The sequence below is a fragment of the Rhinolophus hipposideros genome, assembly GCF_964194185.1.
Source record: "Rhinolophus hipposideros genome assembly, chromosome: 17".
NCBI classification, from domain to species: domain Eukaryota; kingdom Metazoa; phylum Chordata; class Mammalia; order Chiroptera; family Rhinolophidae; genus Rhinolophus; species Rhinolophus hipposideros.
Window position 1 is genome coordinate 54,475,769 of NC_138063.1, and position 17,559 is coordinate 54,493,327.

A 17,559-nucleotide genomic window follows, 5' to 3' on the forward strand; every position below is an offset into this window, starting at 1 on the left:
TCTTCTTGCTAGCCCCCATTTCTTTTTCTGCTAGCGTAGCCACAGCAGTTATATTAGTGGCCAATGGCTCACTGGTTACAGCTGACGGCCAACTAGTCACAGCTGATGGCCATCCAATCACAGTTGATGGCCATTTACTACACGAGTGAGCACCTTTCCACGTGAGGCCGAGAGCCTGGAAACCACTCCTGGCTCTTTCCCCACACTCCACCTCTACAGGGTCTCACCTCACAATCTATGTGACAAGGGTCTTCCGCGAGGGGCCCTGTGTGAGGAGCCTGGAGGTGAATGCAGTCTCCTGGACACAGCTAGTCTCTCTGGACACAGCCAGGGTTTCTCAGGGCACCACCAGTCCTTCTGGGCACAACCAGACTTCCTGGGCTTCTTAGGGTACCACCAGTCTCCCCGGGCACAGCCAGGGCCTCTCATGGCACTGCCACTCTCTCTGGGCCCCTCAGGGTACCTTGCAGGAACAGCAGCAGCTCACAGTCAAGGTACTTACATATTCTTGATGGCGGCCTGTCAAAACAAACTGTCGTGTGGGGTCTCAACTCCCGCTCCCCACATAAGAACGCAGGACATGGTGAGGCCAAAAAGGAACACCCACGGAGCCATAGACAGGGGAGTCATACCACTATATTCTTGTGGCAGCTGGGTTGGAGACACAGGAAGCAGGAGCCACACTGTCCGCAACCTGCCGTCCAAACTGCAATCCGCGCTTTCTAGCTCAGTCACCATCTTCTTGCTAGACCCCATTTGCTGCTAGCGTAGCCACGGCAGTTATATTGGTGCCCAATGGCTCACTGGTTACAGCTGACGGCCAACTAGCCACAGCTGATGGCCATCCAATCACAGTTGATGGTCATTTACTACCTGAGCCAGCACTTTTCCACGTGATGCTGAGAGCCTGGAAACTGCACTCCTGGCTCTGTCCCCACATAAACATCCACCGGTTCCACTACATGGTGGTACATTCCCAAGCAAACAGTCAAGCAGTCCATCAAATCAGGAATGGAAGGCAATTCTCATAGTCCACAGTCATTCCCAGGGCTGCGCATTGGCCTCACAATGCCCTTTCCACAGGGCAAGAGCTCCAAGTCCTCCCCAACCTGGGGGTGAGGGCCTCAGCAAGCACTTCCCAGCCCACAGGGCCACAACAACCTTTGCTTTCTCCAGCCAATGCTGGTCAGAGAACTATCCACGTCTTCCCACCCGTCCACAGGGGTCCAGCTCTCCAGCAGCTGCTCCTGGTTTTCCTGAGACTGAGCTTTCATACGCACAAACTGCTCCAACGCCCTTCGGAGAGCTTTGGCCGCACCATACCCTGCTCACTGCGCCATGTGTCATGCAGGGTGTCATGCAGGGTCTCTGGTCCCGCTCCCCACATAAGAAAGCAGGATATGGTGAGGCCAAAAAGGAACACCAAAGGAGCCATAGATAGGGGAGTCATACCACTATAGTCTCGCTGGCAGCTGGGTTGCAGACACAGGAAACAGGATCCACACGATCTGTAACCTTCTGTCCACTTCTCTGCCAACCAACCAACCCCACGTGCTAACTGCAATCCTCCGTGCTAACTGCAATCCGTGCTTGCTAGCTCAGCCACCATCTTCTTGCTAGCCCCCATTTGCTGCTAGCATAGCCACGGCAGTTATATTAGTGGCCAATGGCTCACAGGTTACAGCTGACGGCCAACTAACCACAGCTGATGGCCATCCAATCACAGTTGATGGCCATTTACTACCTGAGCCAGCACCTTTCCACGTAAGGCCAAGAGCCTGGAAACTGCATTCCTGGCTCTGTCCCCACAATAATATCTCCTTAAGAAATGTGAAGGGTTTGTTAAAAATTAAATAAATCTGAAGATCTAAATTGTCTTTATTAAACAATTAATGAATTGGGCAGGATCCCATCTAGCAATTGGAAAGGTTTTCTAAGGGGTTGTACAAAATGGAAGGTTTCTTAGAAAGGAAATTGGAGCAAGGGAGCTATTAAAAGAAAAGAAAGGATTATTTTCACTCCAGGATGTCTTTTTCCTGGATGAAGGGAAAGGCAAGGGTTTTTATCATGCAGATTGCCTCTTCTTTCTGGGGTGTAGGGATGGAGAGGGTTCACTTGACAGATTACCTCATTGGTACTGACCAGAAAATTCCAGGCTCTGATTATGTTTCTGGAAGAGGCTGTGATATGGGAGAGCTCCCTCACTATAGAAATTTTAAGTCTCCTTTTCCCTATACGTATGTAGTTTCAGAGCTCCTTAGGTCCTGGTTTTGATTATTCTTCTAATCAGTTTCTGAATCCTAGAATACCACTGCTTCCTTCTCAACATTCCCCAAGCCATTCTGTACCTAACTGTTGCATAATTCCATTCCAGAGACCAAATAGGTTTTAACATTCCCCCAGGCCAGTGTACTTGTTGATTGTAATCGTTGAGCCTAATGTTCTTTCCAACACATTCTGGGCCTAGCTCCTGGACAACTGACACCACCTGAATGAGTGGTTGAATGACTACAGGCTCTATAGAGCTAATGGATTTATTAATTAAAATCTACTTTTCTTCATTTAGGGGCCATGGGGATACAGAGGATACCCCAGCAAGATTGCCAGCCACAACCAGAGAAGCCAACACGGTCTTCCAGGCGGACTCAAGACCCCTTCCTCACATCTAAGATCAGATAGGGCGAGAGTTCCGTGAATTCCCCAATAGGTAGGGACAGTTCTAAGCCCCTGCCCAGCAGGGAGCAGATACAGAAGAAAAGACTCCCTGTCCCTCAACTTCCCATAGAGATTTATTTTATGGGGATCACCACGTCTCTCAAGGGGAAAACAAGGCAGGCAGTTAGAGACAGACATTGGGATTCTGCATTCCTGCATGTCCAACACAACCCACAGGCTGCGACCGCCCAGAAGACCTCCCATCTCTGTCCAAAACTTCCCCTTTTCATCATAATTCTCTACCCCTATGAGGAACAAATGGGTACAAAATACCCAACTAGATTACACCAATCATTTACACCTGCGCAGTAGAGGCCACAATGACCTTCATTTCACCTGGGCCTCATTATACCATCATTATATCATATGTACGCCTGGAAGTTCATTATAACAGACTGAGTTCTGGGAAAGAACATGCACAGTCTAAAAAGATGAGGTAATAATAGCCTCTTGTCAATCACAGGTGTCAATCAAGTGGTCTCACACAGGGATGGGAGGAGTAGCCCAGTTTAGACAAAAAAGGATAAAAACTCCAAGTCCTCCCCAGTCAGGCCCTTTTTTCTTTCTTGAGCCTCTTGAGCTTTGCCTTTGCTTGGGGCCTGCTCCCAACCCTTTGGAGTGTAATTTTCTCCTAATAATGCCACCTTCGGGCCTTTGAGACTTTGGGCCTTTGAGCCTCTTCTTTTGCTCAGCCTGCTCCAAATCCTTTGGAGTGTACTTTTTCTCCTAATAATGCCACCTTGTGCCCTTGAGCCATTCTTTACTGCTCGGGTCCACTCCCATTTCCTCGGAGTGTACTATCTCTTCTAACAAACTGCTTTTTTACTACTTTACCTCGGTATCTCGTTCAATTCTTTGCTCGAGACGCCAAGAACCCGGACACTGTGCCAAGGAAGGCCCACTCTCCGGTAACAGTTGAAATAGCAATTAGGTCAGGTATTAAATCTGGGTTTGGTACCTTGGGCTTTGGCACAAGTGACACCATTTTGTTAAATTGTGTTTTTTAACAAGCCCGATCTCACTTCCACTAGAAGACTCATTGCAATGGTCCCTATACCTACTATAACAATAGTTCCCCTCCACCCGTGGATAAAGTCTCCCTCACCTCATCCTCAACAAGCATCATGAATATTTTTTCTTTAACAATTAAAATTTTAGTTGCTTAGTTGCACTGGTGTTAAAAAAAAAAAAAAAGGGAGGTTCTGTAATAAATCTGACTGAAAGTAACCTCACAAAGTGATCTAATCATAAAATTCCTAACTGGGCAGGTGCTGGTGGTTAGTCATGTCCCAGGGCTATAAAAAGGTTTATCTTTGCCTTAAGCAAGCCCTGTCCACTGTTCTTGTGCATCTAGGTTAACACACCTTTGAAATCCGCACTAATCCTCTTTTTTCAGACCCTCAAAGACATAATCACTGTGGGGGAGGAACAAACTTTCCTTTACCCTCAAAGTTTTTCTGGCTGGTCTAATAATCAAATAGACATGAGCCAGCTTAGCAAGAGAAAATAACCAAATTTAATACATATGTATAGGAACCCCACATACGTGAGAAAGACAGAGACCGCACTTGCATGAGAGCTTCAGAGATAGAAAGGAGGTTTGAGGCATATGAGACATCCTGAGCTAGGAATGAGGTAACGCACCTTAGGAGCTTCAAAGCGTCAACGCAGAATTATAAGAAGAGCAAATGTTTAGTAAACAAAAGTTTTCACTGCCAGATGGAGGGAGGGTAAAAAAAAAAAGTTATTGCTGATAATCTCTTATTATAGAGAAGACCCCCTAATTCAAGTTTTTCTAGGTAATTAAAGGGAGGGGCAGAAATTTCTCTTGAGACTGAAGCTAACATTTCCTTTAGCTCAAAACAATCCACATACCACTGAGGCACATCTTGGGGTGGCTCGTTCCGAACCCCTACACCACTCTCAAAAGAGCACATAATATTGTCAACAAGTAATCTTTCTTAGTTCCCTCCTTAATACTAAATATATAAAAGAAACTGCAATACTGTCATTCTCCAGAGCATTCAAGATCTTCCTTCCTGGCATGCCATCAATTTGGTTCAAATAAACTCATAAAAGTTCTCTACGGGTTGGGAAGTTTCTGACGATGACATAAGTCACATTTTAAATGTTCAATAGCCACATGTAGCTAGTGGCTAATGTATCGCAACACACATATCATCAAAGTTCTATGGGACAGAACTGCCTGAGAAGATTAAAATACTTGGGGCAAAGAAATGTCCTTAGACATGTAAAATAATGGAAACACTGATCAGAAAGAATAGTAAGCTATGGTAACTAGAAGAAATCTTAGTAACAGACTATCAAACAGTCAACCAGCCTTTTTCTTTAAATAGTGCAATTTAGGAATACAGCAAATCCTCGAATAATGTTTCATTCAACATCGTTTTGTAAGGTGGATGAAGTACCATAGGAAATTAAGTCTTGTTTATATCAATTAGCTTATGGTACAACTGGTTTTGGGATACATTGTTTCACTTAAAGTCACAGAACCTATTGAAGATGTTAATTGAGGACTTACTGTACATGAAAGCGCCCTCCAGAAATACCCTATAATCTGATTGTCCTGGTTTCTGAAATTATGTCATTGAAACTTGAAAAAACTATATTCAACTGAGTATATTCGAAGATCTAATTGGCTTTTTAAGTGGTTCATGAATCAGGCACTATCCCATCTAGCAACTAGAAGGGCATTTACAGCAGTTGTACAAAATGGAAGGAATTTATAGGAAAAAGGGTGGGGCAAAAGAGCTCGAAAGAAAAAGGATTATTTCAGGGCTGGGACATCTTTCTATGGGGGAAGAGGAGTTTTTGTTACATAGATTGACTCTTCTTCCTATGGAGGATGGAGAGGACCCACAGGTCAATTACCTGACTGTGCTTGACCAGAAAATTCCATACAGGTTGATTAAGATTATGTTTCTGGGAGAAGGTGTAACTGCAGTTAGATTAGATATTAAATCTAGGTTTGGTGTCATGGGCTTTTAACAGGAGTGACACCATTTTGGGCCCATGGCTTTTTTCTTAAACAAAACTGGTTATTTAGATTAAAGGCATGGTATCTCCCAGGTTACCTCATGATTGTAGCATCAATCAGCTCATCAGATTGCTTTCCAACAGCAAAATATATACTGTTCTATAAAGGAAAGACAACTCATTTACCCCCTTAAAATCAACTGATTTCCTCCAAGTTTAGCAAAATTGATGGTGGTGAGGGGGTATTTCCCTGAAGGGAAGAGCATCTTGGTCTCAAAGCAACAATTATTTTCACCAGATTTCTACCAGTGAGTTCCTTTGGAACTCACTTGTCAATATCCCTGGTTTGGGGAGCAGTGTTTGCCCTACTAACAGTTTGTCTTAGTTCTGGGTACAGGTAAGACCCTAAGGCACTGGTTCTCACACCAGCATCATTTGCAGAATTGTTAGCTTGCTAGAAATGCAAATTTCAGATCCAACCCCAACCTACTGAATCAGAATCTGTGGTGATGGAGTCCAGGAAACAGCATTAACAAGCTCACCAGGGGATTCTTATGCATATTAAAGTTTGAAAATTATTGCTCTAGAAAAAATTGCTTTCCAAGGCTTTCCTAAAGCTCAGAGATGGAAAGAAAACAACTGACAATAACTTGCTTGGAGATATTCTACTTAGAAAATACTGCTTATTCTCTCTGGCATATAATGCCCAAGTCATCTAGTTCATACTTTGCATTTCCAAAGACACCAAAACTAGACTTTACCCAATTTGAAGCCAAGATTAGAAGGTTTCAAGATTTTTAAGTGTTGGGTTCACCTTCACCCCTGTGGATGAAAAAGGGGTTCTATGGAAAGTAACTTCATGGGTGATTCCTAACAGGGCCTGTCGTGGTAGGTAGTCACATCCCAGGCATGTAACTTCTTTAGTAAATGGTTTATCTTTGCCTTAAGCAAGTCCTTCCATTTTCTCTCTGCACCTCGGTTAGCACATCTTTTCAAGAAAAAAAAAAAAGTTTTTTTAATAATTAAGGGTAAAAAACTAGAACAAAAGCAACCCTCTTTTCAGATCACCCTCAAGATTTTACCATAGGCAGAAAGAATAGGGCCGCTGGGAGAGAGGGGGAGAAAAGGAAGAAAGATGTGAGGGGAGACAAAGAAAGGAGACAAGATAATTCATAAGAAAAGCAGCAGCTACCATTCTGGCCCAAACTAGATTTTGGTGACCAAGAACAGACCCAGGACATCATCTTGCCTCTCAAGGTGAACTTGAGCTAACTGCAATGGATTATAATACCATTAGTATTGGGCGTAGGGATAAATCTCCACCCCCACCCCCACCTCTGTCAGGATGACTGTTCTGACAAGGGCCAAGTAAGGACAGGGGAATCCCACTTTCCAACAGGAAGGAGTAGTCAGCAAGCACTCGCTTTGAAATGCCTGTAAAGCCACCCCTAAATTTTGAATATTTTTCTCTCTCATTCTAATAAAATTCTAAGCCTCTTTGTTCTTCAGGCTGTTGCTCTTCTGGCCTGCCTGCTCCTGTCATTTTGGGAGTGTACTATCTCCTTTTTCCCCCCAATAAATCCACTGCTTGCTCAGCTTTGATTGCTTGGCTTATTCAGTGTGTCCTTGAATTCTTTCCTACAGCATGAACAAGAACCCGTTTATCTGCAACAAAGAGAGCACATAATTTTATTAACTACCCTGTGATCCAACCCCTGCCTAGGTTTCTCCCATCTTCATGTAATCTTCCTTATGTTCCCTCCTTAATTCCAAATGCATAAAAGAAGATGCAAGCCATCATTTTGTGAAGCGTTTTTTCAGTCTGTTGAGATTGCGTTCAGGTTTATCTTGTTTGGTTCAAATAATTTTTCTTTTTAATTTTTATTGGGGAATATTGGGGAACAGTGTGTTTTTCCAGGACCCATCAGCTCCATGTCAAGTCATTGTTTTCAATCTTGTGTGGGGACGCATCTCAGCTCCAGGTCAAGTCATTGTTTTTAATGTAGTTGTGAAGGGTGCAGCTCACTGGCCCATGTGGGAATCTAACCCGTGACCTTGGTGTTATGAGCACTACGCTCCAACCATTGAGCAAACTGGCCGCCCCCAAATAAATTTTATATTTAGGTTATCACGGTCGAATTTAAAAATAAAATAAATAAATTTTATGAAAGTTCTTTTGTCAATCCCCTAATTGTTGAGTCCCCTTGATAGTAACCTGTTTTCCCGAAAATAAGACCTAGCCAGACAATCAGCTCTAATGCGTCTTTTTGAGCAAAAATTAATGTAAGACCTGGTATTATATTATATTACATTATATTATATTAATTATATTAATTATATTATATTATATATTATAAAGACCCAGCTTATATTATAGTAAAATAAGACCGGGTCTTATATTAATTTTTGTTCCAAAAGACGCATTAGAGCTGATTGTCCAGCTAGGTCTTATTTTCGGGGAAACATGGTAGCTATACTTTTATGTACGAACTTTTTATGTATTTGAGAAGATACAGAATGAGCAAATTCTAGTATTTAGAAATTATTATTATTTAAAAACTTTTATTTATTTTAAGTGTGTTTTTCCAGGACCCATCAGCTCTAAGTCAAGTAGTTGTTTCAGTCTAGTTGTGGAGGGCCCAACTCATATTGGACCATGCCGGGATTGAATGGACAACCGTTGTATTAGGAGCATTGCGCTCTAATCAACTGAGCTAACTGGCCGCCCCTAGAAATTATTTTTAAATGAATTTTAATTTTTTAAAAAAGTGGCCCTGTGTATTTTAAAATAACAGTAATATGAGATACTTATTCATTTTACAGACAATGCTTGGTGGATTGGTTATTCAGAATTCATAGTAATGTCTTGGTCCCTTCAGCTTCAGCAGCCCACTGGTAGGGAACCACTAGTCTAGACCAAAGGGAATGAGAAATGGCAATAGTTTAGAATCTTTCTTACTGGAAAAAGCCTGCCTTTTGAATTTTAGTTTCCTATCTAAGAAGTGCCTCTTCTCTTAAATGAAAATATTGGGAATTTATACCTCTTTCAGGGCAAACTCTACTTAACTGCTGTTAAAAAACAAAACTGAGTAAATCTAAAGATCTAAATGACAGGCCGGCCCGGTTGCTCAGGCTGTTGGAGCTCCATGCTCCTAACTCCAAAGGCTGCCAGTTCGATTCCCACATGGGCCAGTGGGCTCTCAACCACAAGATTGCCAGTTTGATTCCTCGAGTCCTGCAAAGGATGATGGGCAGCACCCCCTGCAACTAAGATTGAACACGGCACCTTGAGCTGAGCTGCTGCTGAGCTCCCAATGGCTCAGTTGGTTGGAGCGCATCCTCTCAACCACAAGGTTGCCAGTTCGACTCCTGCAAGGAATGGTGGGCTGCGCCCCCTGCAACTAGCAAGGGCAACTGGACCTGGAGCTGAGCTGCGCCCTCCACAACTAAGATTGAAAGGACAACAGCTTGACTTGGAAAAAAAAGTCCTGGAAGTACACACTGTTCCCCAATAAAGTCCTGTTCCCCTTCCCCAATAAAATATTTAACAACAACAAGAAAAAAGATCTAAATGGCTTTATTAAGTCATTCATGAAACAGGCAATACCCATCTAGCAACTAGAAAGGTGTTCCAAGGGGTTATATAAAATGGAAGGTGTTTATAGGAAGAAGGGCGGGATAAGGGAGCAATTAACACACACAAAAAAAGAAAAAATTATTTTTTAGCCTGGAAGAAGGGGGAAGGGTTTTTATTATGTAAATTGCCTCTTCTTTCTATGGAGAAGGGAGATGACCAACTTGACAGATTACCTCCTTTGTGTTGACCAGAAAATTCCAGACTATGTTTCTGGGAGAGGTTGAAACAGAAATTAGATCAGGTATTAAATCTAGGTTTGGTATCATGGGCTTTAACACAAGTGATGCCATGTGAGCCTATGTTTTTCTCTTTAACAATTTTGTTACCAGAGAGTGGGCCCTCCTAGGCACGGTGTCCAGGTTCTTGGTGTCTCGAGGAAAGAACTGAACTAGACACAGAAATAAAGTGATGAAAAAGTAGTTTCGAGATAGACGAGATAGTGATACAGGCCAAATGAAGAGGGCTTTTATTATAGAAATTCTAAACTTTCTTTTCTCCAGTGGTTTAACTTTATAACCCCTGATTATAATAGTTTTTTCCTTAATCATAGACAATAGATTGCTTTTAATCTAATTCATAGAAATGTCCTATCCTCTGCTTTAGATAATTGCCCTAAAACTTGAAATTCATACTTGTTGATTATAATCATAAAGCCTAATGTTCTTTCTAACCAGTTCCGGACCTAGTTCCTGGACAATTATTGCCACCTGAATAACCAGTTAAGTGGCCACAAGCTCCATAGAGCTGATGGATTTTCTATCATGTAGCCACCTTACATTCATAGGTTTGAGTTCTGCTCTTTAAAGTCAACACTTTTAAATTTATTAATTAAAATCTATCTTTCCTCATTCAGGGTCCTTGGGGAACAGGTGGTACCCCGGTAAGTTTACCAGTCCCAACCAAAAGAGCCAACGCATTCTTCCAGGTGGATTTTGAGACCCCTTCCTCTCATCTGAGATCAAATAGGGTGAGAGTTCCTTGAATCCCCCACTAGAGAGGGACAGCTATATGCCCCTGCCCAGCAGGAAGCAAATACAGAAGAAAAGACCTTCTGTCCTTCAACTTCCCATAGGGATTTTATGGGGATCCTATCTCTCAAGGGGAAAACAAAGCAGGCAGTTAGAGATAGTCATTGGGTCTCTGCATTCTTGCATGTCCAACACAACTGACAGAAGGCGACAGCCCAAAAGACCTTCCCTCTCTGCCCAGAACTTCCCCTTTTCATGGTAATTATCTACCTCTATGAGGAAACAAATGGGTACAAAATACCCAACTAGATTAAACCGGTCACTATAGGCCACAACGACCTTCATTTCATGTGGGCCTCATTATACCATCATTATAATATCATGCATATGCCTGGAAGTTTATTACTATCATTATAACAGTTTTTCCTCTTTATCTCTGAGACTATTTCTGTTTACTTTGCTCATTTATTCAGATCTTTAGATTCCACATATCAGTTAGATCGTATGGTATTCATCTTTCTCTGACTGACTTATTTCACTTAGCATAATGTTCTCTAGCTCCATCCATATCATTGCAAACGGTAAGATTTCATTCTTCTTTATAGCCGAGTAATACTCCGTTGTATAAATGTACGACAGTTTCTTAATCCAGTCATCTACCAATGGGCATTTCAGTTGTTTCCAAGTTTTAGCTATTGTAAATAGTGCTGCAATAAACATAGGGGTGCATATATTTTTTTGAATTAGTATCTTGGATTTCTCTGGACAGATACCTAAGAGTGGAATTGCTGGGTCATAAGGTAGTTCCATTTTCAGTTTTTTGAGATGCCTCCATACTGATTTCGATAGTGGCTGCACCAAACTGCAATCTCACCAACAGCGCACCAGGGTCTCCTTTTCTCTACAACTTCACCATCACTTGTTTGTTGATTTACTGATGATAGCCATTCTTACTGGAGTGAGATGGTATCTCATTGTGGTTTTTATTTGCATTTCTCTAATGATTAGTGAAGTTGAGCATTTTTTTCATATGTCTGTTGGCCATCTGAATGTTCTCTTTAGAGAAATGTCTTTTCATGTTCTCTGCCCATTTTTTAATTGGGTTGCTTGTTTTTTTGGTGTTGAGCTGAATGAGTGTTTTATAAATTTTGGATATTAATGCCTTATCAGATGTATCTTTGACAATTATCTTCTCCCATTCAGTAGGCTGCCTTTTTGTTTTATTGATGGCTTCCTTTATTGTGGAAAAAAATTTAAGTTTGAAGTAATCCTATATATTTATTTTTTCTTTTACTTCCCTTGCCTGAGGGGATATATCAGTAAAAATATTACTCAGAGTAATGTCTGCAAATTTACTCCCTATATTTTCTTCTAGGATTTTTTTGGTTTCAGGTCTTACATTTAAGTCTTTAATTCATTTCAAATTTGTTCTCGTGTTTAGCATAAGGATGGTGGTCCAGTTTCATTTTTTTGCATGTGTCAGTCCAGTTTTCCCAGCACCATTTATTAAACAGACTGTCTTTACGCCAATGTAAATTCTTGCTTCCCTTGTCATAGATTAAATGACCATATTTGAATGGATTTATTTCTGGGCTCTCTATTCTGTTCCATTGATCTATGTGTCTCTCTTTATGCCAGTATCATACTGTTTTGATTACTATAGCCTTTTAATATGACTTGATGACATGTAGCGTGATACCTCCCACTTTGTTCCTATTTCTCAAGATTACCGTGGATATTTGGGGTCTTTTATGGTTCCACATAAATTTTAGGATTATATGTTCTAGTTCTGAGAAAAATGTTATTGGTAGTTTCATAGGAAGTTTATTGAATCTATATATTGCCATAGGTATTGTCATTTTAACTATATTAGTTCTTCCTATCCATGAATATGGTATGTGTTTCCATTTATTTATATCTTCTTTGATTTTTCTTTTCAGTGTCTTATAATTTTCTGAGTACAGGTCTTTTACATCTTTGGTTAAATTTATTTCTAGGTATTTCATTGTTTTTGAAGTAATTGTAAATGGGATTGATTTCTTGATTTCTCCTCATAGTTTATTATTGGTGTATACAAATGCAACTGATTTCTGAATATTAATTTTGTATCCTGCTACTTTACTACATTCATTTATCAGTTCTAGTTTTTTGGCCATTGTGAGCAGCCAGCAGTCAGTGAGAGATCCAGTGAACTGCTGTGAGTGACCAACCAATGACCGGTGACCGACTACCTCACCCAGGTGGGAGCGCAAGGCTCATAATACCAGCATGGGTCAGGGAGCTATGTCCTACACAACTAGACTGAAAAACAACAGCTTGAACCAGAGTCGGGGGGGAGGCAGAAAAAGGGGAAAAAATGTTTTTTGGTCTAGTCTTTGGGGTTCTCTCTCTATAGTATCATGTCATCTGCTATAAAGACAATTTTACTTCCTCCTTTCCAATTTGGATACCTTTCATTTCTTTTTCTTGTCTGATTGCTGTGGGTAGAACTTCCGGTACTGGGTTGAATAAAAGTGGTGAAAGTGGGCAGGCTTGTCTTTTTCCTGATTTTAAGCCTTTCTTCGATGAGTAAGATATTAGCTGTGGGTTTATCATATATGGCCTTTATTATGTTGAGATGTGATCCTTCTATTTCCACTTTGCTAAGAGTTTTCATCAAAAATGGCTGCTGGATTTTGTCAAATGCTTTTTCTGAGTCCATTAATATGATCATATGGTTTTTATTTTTCATTTTGTTAATGTGGTGTATCACATTAATTGATTTGTGGATATTGAACCAAACTTGAATACCAGGAATGAATCCCACTTGTTTGTAGTATATGATCTTTTTACTGTTTTGCTGAATCCGGTTTGCTAGTATTTTGTTGAGGATTTTTGTGTCTATGTTCATTAGGGCTATCAGCCTGTAGTTTTCTTTTTTTGTAATGTCTTTGTCGGGTTTTGGGATCAGAGTAACAGTGGCGTTGTAAAATGTGTTTGGGAGCCTTTCCTCTTCCTGGATTTTTTGGAATAATTTGAGGAGAATAGCTGTTAATTCTTTTTCAATGTTTTATAAAATTCACCTGTGAAGACTTCTGGTCCAGGACTTTTGCTTGTTGGGAGCCTGTTGATTACTGATTCAATGTCTTTGATAGAACAGAACTGTGGTCTGTTCAGAGTTTCTGTTTCTTCTTGACTCAGTCTTGAAAGATTATATGCTTCTAGAAAATTTTCCATTTCTTCCAGATTGTCTAATTTGTTGGCATATAGTTGCTCATAGTATTTTCTTAAAATTTTCTGTATTTCTATGTTACCTGCTGTCACTTCTCTTTCATTTCTGATTTTATTAATTTGGGTCCTCTCTCTCTTTTTCTTGGTGAGTCTGGCTAAGGATTTGTCGATTTTGTTTATCTTCTTGAAAAACCAGCTCTTGGATTCATTGATCTTTTATATTGTTGTGGGTTTTTTTGGGGGGGTTCTCTATTTTATTTATTTCTGCTCTGATCTTTATTATCTCCTTCCTTGTACTCCCTTTGGGCTTATTTTGCTGTTCTTTTTCCAGTTCCCTTAGATGTAAAGATACCCTGTTGATTTGAGATTTTTCTTGTTTCTTGAGATAGGCCTGCATTACTATGAATTTCCCTCTTAGGACTTTTTTCGCTGCATCCTACAGATTTTAGGTAGTTGTGATTTCATTTTCATTTATCTCGAGGTATCTTTTTATTTCTTCCTTCATCTCATTATTGACCCACTTGCTATTTAGTAGCATGTTATTCAGACTCCATGTGTTTGTGTGTTTTCTGGATTTCTTCTTATAATTGGTTTCTAGTTTCATAGCATTGTGGTCAGAGAAGATGCTTGATATGATTCTTAAATTTATTGAGCTTGTTTTGTGGCCCAGCATGTGGTCTACCTTGGAAAATGTTCCATGTATACTTGAGAAGAATGTATATTCTGCAGCTTTGGGGTGAAATGCTCTAAAAATATCGGTTTTATCCAACTAGTCTAAAATGTAATGAAGGCCACTGTTTCCATGTTGATTTTTTTGTCTGGAGGATCTGTCCATTGGTGACAATGGGGTGTTGAAGTCCTCTACTACGATCGTGCTACTGTTGATCTCTGACTTTATGTCAGTCATAACCTGTTTTATATATTTAGGAGCTCCTATGTTGGGTGCATAGATATTTACTAGGGTTATGTCCTCTTGTTGAATTGGTCCCTTTATAGTTATGTAGTGCCCTTCTTTGTCTTTTATTGTAGTCTTAATTTTAAAGTCTATTTTGTCTAAAATAAGTATTGCTAACCCATCTTTTTTCTCGTTTTTATTTGTGTGAAATATCTTATTCCATCCCTTTACTTTCAATCTGTGTGTGTCTTTTGATCTGAGATGAGTCTCTTGTAAACAGCCTGTGCATGGGTCTTGTTTTCTTATCCACTCCGCCACACTGTCTTTTGATTAGCCCATTCACATTGAAACTGATTATTGTTAGGTACATATTTATTGCCATTTTGTTATTCATATTTCTGGTCTTCATTTGTTAGTTTGTTTTCCCCTTTCTTCTGTTTAGAAAAGCCCTTTTAACACTTCCTGCAATACTGGTTTGGTGGTAATGAATTCCTTTAGCTCATTCTTTTCTGAGAAGCTCTTTATCTCTCCTTCGATTTTAAGTGATAGTCTTGCTGGGTAGAGCAATCTTTGTTGTAGGCCTTGGTTTTTCATCACTTTGAATATTTCCTGCGTATTTCTTGTAGTGCAGGTCATGTATTAGAAAATTCCCTCAGCTTCTGTATGTCTGCAAAGGTCTTTATTCCTCCTTCATATCTAAAGGATATCTTTGCTGGATATATTATTCTTGGCTCATGATTTCTCTCTTTCAATAGTTTGAATATTTGGTTCCACTCCCTCCTGGCTTGTAGAGTTTCTGCTGAAAAATCTGATGATAATCTAATGGGCTTTCCTTTGTAGCTTACCATCGTCTTTTCCCTGGCTGACTTGAGGATTCTTTCTTTGGTGTTAATTTTAGACAGCCTCAATACAATGTGCCTTGGAGAAGGCCTGTTGGGATTGAGGTAGTTAGGTGTTCTATTTGCTTCTTGGATTCGAGGATCCAGTTCTGTCCACAAATTTGGGAAGTTCTCATTAACAATTTCTTTGAGTATATTCTCTGTTCCCTTCTCTCTTTCTTCTCCTTTTGGTATGCCCATTATTCTTATATTGCTCTTTCTGATGGAGTCAGAAAGTTCTTGTAAAGTTCTTTCATTTCTTTTACGTCTCAAGTCTCTTTCTTCTTCCATCTGTGTAATTTCCAGGTTTCTATCTTCGATGTCATTGATTCTTTCCTCCATCTGGTCAACTCTACTACCTAAGTTGGTTATTTCATTGTTGATTTCTTCTATTGAGTTCTTAAGCTCCAGAAATTCCATTTGGTTCTTTTTTAAAATTTCAATCTCTTTCGTGAAATGCTCATGTTGTTCTTTGATTGCGTTTCTGAGTTCATTAAATTGCCTTTCTGTGTTTTCTTGCATCTCTTTGAGGTTTTTCAGAACTGCAATCTTGAATTCTCTATCATTTAAGTCACATATTTCCATATCTTTAAGTTCCTTTTCTGGAGACTTTTCACTTTCTTTCTGAGCTGTCTTGTTGCCTTGGTTATTCATGGCAATTACTGATTTATTATTTCTCTTCCTAGACATCTACAGGAGTGGCTTCTGCAACAGGTTGATAGGAAGAGGTCTTTCTTTTGTTTTCCAATACTTGTTGGAAGAATGTTTTATTTTCTCTCTGACTGTAGCCTTTTTTTTTCTCTCTGACACAGTAGTGCTATATTTTCTCTGCACTTTTCCAGCTTCTCACACAATGGGGGGATTCCCTGGGAGACGGGCCTCTCCTCTGTTAACAGTTCACCTGGGTCATAGGGCACCACGTCCATGTGGGGGTGCAGAGAGCTTTTGGAGTTCCAAAGCTCTTTCTGCACCCGATTCAGAGCCCGTATGTTTCAGCAGTTCTGTTTACTCCTGCAGGGATTTGCCCAGATAGGTGGGGCCAGGGGCGGGGTGAGTTGTCAGAGGTGGCCCAGAGGAATGGTGGCGACCACCACCACAGCCAGTCCTGCTTCCACAGCTCCCTCCCCTTTGCCGGAACTAGTTGGGCTGCGAATCTGTGTTTGCGCTCACAGTTCTCAGAACAGCAAAAATCCTGTACTTTTGATCTGACTGCTACTTTATCACTTCTAGCACCAGGCAGGTGGGGGCGGGGCGAGCTCTGGGAGGGTAGGGAGGGGCAGCTAGTCTCAGTGCCTAAGGCTTCCGTTCTCCGCTCGGCAGTGAGGGCTTAAACCAGTTTTCCGCCTTCTTCCCTCAGTTTTGCTCCGAAGTGTCTGCCGTGAGCATCGGGTTCAGCCGTGTTATATGCTGCCCGCTCAGCCCTGTGGGCCATTAGCGGAGCCCTAGCAGTCCGAGTTCTTCCCTCTCCCGCAGCTGCAGTAGTTTCGGGATGCAGCGAGCTCTGAGCACTGAGCTAGGTCTGCGTCCTGCGCCCACTCAGCTCCGTCCCCGCACTTTTCCCTTCCCTCCTCCCCAGTTCGCGCGATTCTCCCACCGTTAGGTGAATTCAGTAGCGGGCCTGTTCGTCTTGCCTGTGTGCTGTGCAGGGAGTCCTTTGTGGAGTTATTGTTGTCTAATTAGTTGTAAATTCCAGGAGAGCTTTACAGAGGCTCACCTCACGTCGACATTTTGATCATTAATTCTACAAATATGTTCTCGATACCTTGTTCCTTTTTTTCTCCTGGTATTCTTATGATGCAAATGTTGTTCGTTGTTGTGCTTGACGTTGTCACACAAGTCTCTTAAACTATTTTCATTGCTTTTTATCTTTTTTCTTTTTGTTGATCCGATTTTGTGATTTCTGCTATGTTGTCCTCTAAACTGCTGATCCGATCGTCTGCTTTATCTAATCTACTGGTGATTCCTTCGAGTGTGTTCTTCGTTTTAGTTATTTTGTTCTTTAGTTCTAATTGGTTGCTTTTTATGATTTCTCTATCTTTCTTTATGTCCTCACTAACTAAGTTCCTCAAACATTCTTATCATCAGTGTTCTAAACTTTGTCTCTGATAGGTTGGATACCTCTGTTTCATTTAGTTCCATTTCTAGAGGTTTCTTCTGATCTTTAATTTGGGATATGTTTCTTTGTTTCCTTATTCTGGCTGTCGCTCTGTGATTGCTTTGATGTATTAGGTAGATCACCTACATCTCAGTCAATGTTGG